A 7,431-nucleotide genomic window follows, 5' to 3' on the forward strand; every position below is an offset into this window, starting at 1 on the left:
GCCTATACATTTTGTTAGGTTTTATCAGATCAGCCTTGTTTAAGCTTCAGTTCAGAAATACTGTGTGTAGATCAGTGTGTATATTGAACCTAGTCAGCCACTGTAGCTAGACAGCACTTGCATAAAAGTTACTGAGTATGTGCAAGATCAGTGCTGTTTTCTAAAGTCAGCCTGCACAAGTGTGTTAGAAGTAATGAATAAGTCAGTAAGCTTATGAAGTTCGAAATATATGTACAAATTACAGCTCCTGATGTGTGTTTGTATAATAAATGACTTAAACGCATTCCATGCCTCAGTGTCCCATTTGAATACACAAGAAATGCAACATGGTGTCAGAAGTGAGATCTGAAGTTGAAGCAGCTCGCAAACTATGAGGCACACAGAAGTGGAACCATATCCAGGAGTGAACACCCAAACATGTCAGTGGTTATTTGAAGGAATTAAATTAATTTCAAATGATTTCCAGTTGCCAAACACGTGGCATAGCATTCAAAGTGTTCAAAATAATTCCCAAGATATTCGAAACGTCCAAAATACTGACATAATGATTAAAGTGTTTGAAATAATCTCCGGAGTGTTTAAAATGTTTGAAAAGGCTAAAATGTCCAAATTTTTTGCAATGTACAACTTTTTCACAGTAACTAAGAAGTTCAGAAGTGTCCGGATTGTTTGAGATATTTGCAGTGTTAAAATAAAGCATTCTCAGAGAGATTATTGTGTATTTGAGCAAAATTACAAGTAACAGGTCTGTATTCATGGATTTCACAGACCTGAACCGCTGGTGTTTGATAATAATATTGCTGAGAATTGGTGACTGTTTGAGCAAAAATATTATATGTTCATACAGGCTGCATTTTCTGATAAAGATGCGTGTACAAAAGCATTTATACTTCACAATTTAGCTGGCTCAGAAGCCATTGAGTGAGAACATTCATTTGTGTATGCACTTGCTGTGTATGCAGGGGAGGGGCAGACCACCATATTGTGAAACAAGCTGAAATGCAGGAAGACCCTGAGTGCTTAAAATGTAAATTTAGAGAAATGTGTAACCCTCAAATGAATATTACAGTGGAAAGGCATACATTTTACATAAGAGATCAAAAGCCTGGTGAAACTTTTGCAGCATATATTACTGACTTAAGAAATAAAAACTTGCAGATTTGGTGATCTAAGAGATGAGTTGATAAAAGACCATCTAGTATGTGGTTTTAATAATAATGCAATAAGAAAGATTTTGTTTTGAGATAGTGAATTAACATTGAACAAGGCCATTGAGATTTGCCAAATATATGAGATGACAGAAAAGCGTACGACTATGCTTACAAATGAGAAAAGCATGCTTGTAGTATCTGCTAGTGTGAATGTTGGTAGTGTGCAGTAGAAAGTTAGGATAGAAAAGAAATATAAACCAAAGGGAGCTATACCCATCCTCATTGCTAACTGCCACAATTGTGGAGGCAGTCATGAACCTAAATGAGAAAAGTGTTTAGCTTTTTGTCAGCAATGTCACAAATGTAAAAACTGCAATAATTTCAAAAGGCTTTGCAAGTCTAAAGTGTTGCAGACGTATAATAAAAGAGAGTATCCGAAGAAGCAAGTAAACCAGATAGAGACTGTAGCAAACTTTGAGAGCTGAGAGCAAACTTTCTATGTTGCTGGTGTCTCTGTGCTCAATGAAACAGCTAATACAGTATTTATTTTTTATTTTATTTATTTGCAGTTGGTTTACCAGGATAGTCCATTGGGCCAAGAAGAACCCGTTTTCAATGGAGTCCTGGGGAGAAAAGCTCCAAAACAAAGATTACAGTTTACAGTTTCAATCATTTGTAGGTTAAAGACTAAACTACAGAACAACTGTGACAAAAGTTTACAATTTCAGTCATTTGTACCTTCAAGACCAAACAAAGATTAAAAAGTTTACAGAAGTTTACAATTTCAGTTATTTGTAGCTTCTAGACATAGCAAAGATTAAGCAGTTACAATGCCCTGATAGGTTTCATTTGTTGAAAGCTAAGAATTAAGCTAGTGCACGAAAAAAATATGTTGGTTAAATCTTGTAAGAAAAAAACAAAGACTTGCTGTAGTGAATATATAGTTTCTCGAATGGAATTGTATGCTTAGAGAATTATAAGATGTTATTACAGTTGGCTTATTATTTAGTGTCCCTTAATAAATGGAGTAGTTGCTTGTAGGAAATGGAGAATAGGCTATGAGGGGTGGGAGCAGGAGCATTCCCATGAGGAAGTTAGATGTGAATGAAGTGATTTTTTAAAAACAGGGAAGTTGGTCGTGGTATGAATGGAGGGAGGAAGGGAGTTCCATATGCATGCCAGGGCAAAGGACAGGAGGTTTTGTCCTGGAGAGTGAAGGGGTTTGTACAGCTCAATAAGGTTTTGGTTATTGGATCTTAGGAGTCTTTGTGGCAGGGGCATTTTAAAGGTAGAGCTGAGGGAGGGACAGAGGGAGGGATGAAAGATGAGTTTGTGAGAAAAAGTGAGCTGAGTGTAGGAGAGATAGTTGGGAAGCTCTAGCCAGTTAATTTTGTGGAGAGACTCACAGTGATGGGTAGATGATTTGTGGCTAGTGGCAAATTTGGCAATTTTATTATAACAGGAGGACAGTTTTGTTTTGAGAGCTGATTGCAGGTTTATTAGGAGAGGGGCTCCATAAAGGAGGGAAGGGATGAGAAATGTAGTAGCTAGAGTGAGCTTAGTAGATGTAGTGAGAAATCGATTGTGTCAGTAGAGCATGCCAAGTTTTTGGTGAGTTTTTTTATGTTTAGTTGTAGATGGCTCTTGAATTTGAGCTGGTCATCAATCTGGACTCCTAGTAGCTTGGTTTCGGATACTAGTTCAAGAGGTGTATTATTCTGGCTAGTGATGGAGAAAAGTTTTTTATCAATGGTGTTGGTTTTTGAGGGGGTAAATACCATAAGTTTGGTTTTTGATGCATTGAGTGCTAGATGATTGTCCTTCATCCACTGTTCTGTGGTAGAGAAGGCTTCTTGGGTCAGTTTTAAGAGAGTGGGAATGGATGTGGCTGCACAGATAATTGTAGAATCATCTGCATATTGAATACGTTTAGCATGAGGAATTGAGTGAAAGAAATCATTTATGAATATATTGAAGAGGAGAGGACCTAAAATGGAACCTTGGGGAACACCAGTGGGTGTGTTGAGGTAGGAGGAGATGGCTTTTTTCCATTTGACAGCTTGTTGCCTGTTGGAGAGATAGCTGTTAAACCAATTGAGAGAGGAAGGGGATAGGTTTAGGTTAGATAGTTTAGTTAGGAGAAGGTTGTGAGAGATGGTATCTAAAGCCTTAGAGAGGTCCAGAAAGAGGGTTGATACAATACAGCCAGAGTCTCTGGCTATATTTACAGTTTCCAGGAAGGAAAGGAGGGCGGTCATGGTGCTGTGATTGGGTCTGACTAGTAGACTATCAGTTGTCAGCAAATAGTGAAATATTTTGTTCTGTACAAATTAATGGGAAACCTGTAGAGCTTAAAGTAGGCACTGGATCTAAGTGCAATGTTATTTCAGCACAAATGTTTGCTAGAGTAAAAGCTATTTCAGCACAAATGTTTGCTAGAGTAAAAGCTGGCGAGAAACTTGATTCAACAAAATGTGCAAAACTGGTTGCTTATGGTGGTGAAGAGATTCAAACTGATGGTGCAGTAGTTCTTTCATGCCATTCTGCTGGAAACAACTATGACTTGCAGTTTTACATAGTCAAAAGACACGTACAGTCACTGTTAGGTCTCAATGATAGTCTGAGAATGGGACTGATTGCATTTAATAAAGAGGTTCACCATATAAGTATGAGTGACAGTGATAGTTTTACACAGAATAGTTTTGGTGAATATGCTATTTTCAAAGACGAGCTTGGTAAACTTCCAGTCACATATTTCATGAAGTTAAACCATGAAGTCCAGTTGTTAGACAAGCATGGAAGATTCCAGTAGCAATGCAGAGTAAAGTAAAAGCAGAACTAGGCAAAATGATGAATTTATATTCCTTACTCCAGTAGAAGAACCAAGTGAATGGTTGTAGCTCATAAGAAAAGCTCAGATGATATTCAAATATGTATTGATTGAAGAGACTTAAACAAAGCACCTAAGTATCCTCATCATCAGATGCATATAGTAGAAGAGGTAACTGATCTCATGCCAAATTCCACTATTTTTTCAGTCTTAGGTGCAAAAATCTCCTTTTGGCAGATTTCGCTGGATTGTAAATCTTCTTTGTTAACTACATTCAGTACACTATTTGGTAAATAACAGATTTTTTAGAATGCCATTTAGAATAAATTCTGCCAGTGAAGTCTTTCAACATGCCACAGAACAATTTTTTTATGGTTAACCATGTGCTGTTATAGCATACAATATTATTATTGGAGGTAATGGTGAAGACGAACATGATAGAAATCGCAGGAAAGTTCTAGATTGTGCACATGAAGTAAATATTAAACTGAATCTTCAGAAATCTAAATTCAAACTGAAAGAAGTTACTTATGTGGGACATTTGTTTACCAGTTCTGGCTTACAACCAGCTCCATCTAAGCAAGCAGCAGTTGTGGAAATGCCAGTTCCAGAGAGTGTCACATCTTTACAATGTTTTCTAGGTATGGTCAACTATTTAGGAAAGTTCATCCCAGACTTGAGTGAGCTTTCTGCACCATTATGTGAATTGACATGCAAAAATGTAGACTGGTCCTGGTTGGAATAACACCAAAGAGCATTTGATATTCTGAAGCAGAAAATTGCCAGTCTACCCAAATTGAGATATTATGATGTTGACAAACCTGTAACTCTCTTGTGATGCTTCAAAGTACAGCCTTGGTGCATCATGTCTTCAAGAAGGCATACCAGTAGTCTATGCCTCAAGAAGTTTAATTCAAACAGAGATGCATTATGTACAAATAAAGAAAGAACTTTTGTCAGTAGTGTTTGCATGTTCAAAGTTCAATGATTATATGTATGGCAGACCTATCCAAATAGAGACTGATCACCAATCACTAGTGAACATTTTGAAAAAGCCAATGCATATAGCCCCAACTCGATTGCAATGTATGATGTAAAGATCGCAAAAGTACAATTTCAGTATTGTTTACAAAAAGAGTAAACACTTGTACCTTGCTGATGCTTTGTCACACATACCCAGACAAGTGACAGAGCAGCATAAAAATGAAATAGCAGACTTTGAAGTCATGGAAGTCTGAAATGTTTTTGTCATCACAGCTTGATGAACTAAGAAATCACACAGCTTCAGACCCAATTCTCCATAGGCTAAAAAAATTTTATCAGTCAAGGATGGCCAACACGACAAACCAGTTTACCACATGACATTCAACAATAGTTTCCTTATAGAGATGAGCTCATTGGGATGGAAGATGGAATGATCATGAAAAGTCCAAAAGTGGTAATTTCTAGAGCCTTACAACAGGAGAATATCAAAATTTTGTATCATGGTCACCTGGGTTCTGAGTCAACCAAAAGAAGGGCAAGAGGCATTGTATTTTGGCCCTCTATGTCCAAAGATATAGAGAAGGAACTCTAGCATGTTCAGTTTGCAACAGCACCAAACTGCATCAGCAAAAAAAAAACAAACACTTCAGCTACACCAAATTCCTGAATTACCATGGTCAACAGCTACCACAGATATTTTTGAAAGGAATGGTCAGCATTATTTGGTATTAATAGACTCTTACTCATATTGGTTTGAAACTGACCTACTTCCTAACTTGATGTCCAACACAGTCATTACAAAATTGAAGAGACATTTTTCTGTCCATGGTAGTCGACACAAAGTCGTGTCTGACAATGGTGCACAGTTTACTAGTCATGAGTTCAAGAGATTTGCTGAGATGTGGGACATTTTTCATGTTACCAGTAGTCCTGAGTATCCATAAGACAATGGTTTTGCTGAACGTGCAGTTCAGAGTGCAAAGCACTTGTTGGAGAAATCCAAGAGAGATGGTACCGATGTTTTCCTTAACTTACTCAATCTCAGAAACATTCCTCGAGACAACTTACTTGGTTCACCTGTTCAGAGATTGACATTCAGACAGACTAGAAAAAATCTTCCAATCAACAAACAATTGTTAGTACCAAACGCAAAAAACAGAGTGGTCAAGGCTTAATTTGCAAGAAAACATCAGTCACAAAAGTTGTACTATGATAAGATCAGTAAACCCCTTAGACAATTACTACAAGGAGAAGTTGTGAGAATGCAAACATTCAAAGGATATGACTGAGTGGGAACTGTGAAGAACATTTGTGAAGAACTGAGATCCTACATCATAAAATCTGAAGTAATGGATTTCAGAAAGAATCGTAGACATGCGTTACCTATCCCCAAATTAGTGATGCAGCAGATTGCCTGTGTCGACGACTCTAATTCTCAGAGTGACTCGTCAACTGCTCGAATTCAAAAGGACTGTGTTCTTTCTTCAAACAACTTTAGTGTAAACCCTGATGTTCCACTTTTGAAAGAATCCTTGGAAACTGTCCCTGTAGCTAAACCCAGTCAGAATTTCTATGTAACTAGATTGGGTAGAATTTCCAAACCGTATCCTCAATATGCAGCCACTTGGACTTGAAGTCAGTTTTACTTTGTTGAACTGTTGAAATAATGTCTAGGTGTTCTCGTATTTGTAATGTCAAACAACATTAAAGAGGGAGGATGAAGATCAGTGTGTATATTGAACCTACTCAGCCACTGTAGCTGGATAGCACTTGCATATAAATTACTGAGCACATGTGAAATCATTGCCATTTTGTGTAGTCAGCCAGTGTGGATGTAAGCTTTTATGGAGATGCACATGTGAGTGTGTTAGAAGTAATGAATCAGTCAGTAAGCATATGAAGTTCGAAGTATATGTACAAATTACAGTTCTTGATGTGTGTTTGTATAATATACGACTTAAAAGCATTCCATACCTCGGTGTCTTATTTGACTACGCAAGACATGCGACACTGTATAGTCAGAATATTCCAGCTGTAAACAATTTAAAATGATCTGATTTATTTTTCAGAACCAAGGTTTGTAAGCATTGTGTGGTAATAACATTTTTTTCGGCATATTCCTTTCATCATTTCAATAAATTCATTATGCACAGTAAACCAATCTTTCAAGTCATTTTGTTAGAAACACACAGTAGTGTTTGTTGTAGTGTCACTGTTTCCTCTGTAGCTCTTTTACTCTTAATAAGTATTATATTTACATTATAATTAGAGTCATGCTTCTTTTTATGACTGACTCTGCTTTGAGTGGGGGTGGGGCAAGAAGAAGCTTAATAACTCTGTCTGGAGCAACTAAGTAGTCAGATTGGAAGCTGAATGCCTTTTTGGGATTAGGAGACACAAAGCAATTCATTATATTTCATTTTTCAGTACAAGCAGTTTGTAACTTCTCAACAAATTCACCAAACT

This window comes from Protopterus annectens, chromosome 2.part0 (assembly GCF_019279795.1).
Source record: "Protopterus annectens isolate FY-2018-M chromosome 2.part0, PAN1.0, whole genome shotgun sequence".
Taxonomy (NCBI): Eukaryota; Metazoa; Chordata; order Ceratodontiformes; family Protopteridae; genus Protopterus; species Protopterus annectens.